The 568-nt window shown below is 41.9% G+C and overlaps 1 non-coding gene across 1 annotated transcript; it reads left to right on the forward strand.

The window, feature by feature from the left end:
- The first annotated feature begins 236 nt into the window (after nucleotides 1–236).
- TRNAN-GUU lies at nucleotides 237–310 on the forward strand. The gene has a single exon. It is a non-coding gene; the product is annotated as a tRNA-Asn (tRNA).
- Nucleotides 311–568: the final 258 nt, after the last annotated feature.

Genomic DNA, 568 nt, shown 5'->3' on the forward strand with positions numbered 1-568 from the left:
TACGAATGATATCAGAGCTAGTCACCAAGCGATGCGCCAGTTTGGACGCTTGGCCCACAGAATGGTTGTTTGTGAGAACCCACATCGATTGGAGAGGTGAAGAAACATTTCTTACAAGGGTCTGAAAACTTCTCCTTAGTAGATGCGGTTTAAAACCATGAGGGTGACAGCGATACGTAACGAACGAGAGCAGACAATATCAACTAATTATGCTCTTGGATTGTAAAAAATTGTTGGCTGGAATAGCTCAGTTGGTTAGAGCGTGTGGCTGTTAACCACAAGGTCGGAGGTTCAAACCCTTCTTCCAGCGAATTCGAACGAAGCATGGGTGTTGGTGCTTCCCCTTTAATTGAACAGTTTCAATCGACTTCGGTTGTTTGTGACGTTGTGTGTTAGCTATATTCTCAAAACTCATGTTTTGACACCTTTTAAAAAGTATTTGCGAGTCAAGTTAAATCCACCATGGTAGGAAGTTCTAAAATGCATTGGCGAAGTTCTTATTATTTAATGATAATGTGCCTTGATTTGTTTGAGAGGGGATGTCCAGCACATGTGTTGTTGCAAAACC

The sequence above is a fragment of the Cucurbita pepo genome, unplaced genomic scaffold (assembly GCF_002806865.2).
Source record: "Cucurbita pepo subsp. pepo cultivar mu-cu-16 unplaced genomic scaffold, ASM280686v2 Cp4.1_scaffold006732, whole genome shotgun sequence".
Classification (NCBI taxonomy): domain Eukaryota; kingdom Viridiplantae; phylum Streptophyta; class Magnoliopsida; order Cucurbitales; family Cucurbitaceae; genus Cucurbita; species Cucurbita pepo.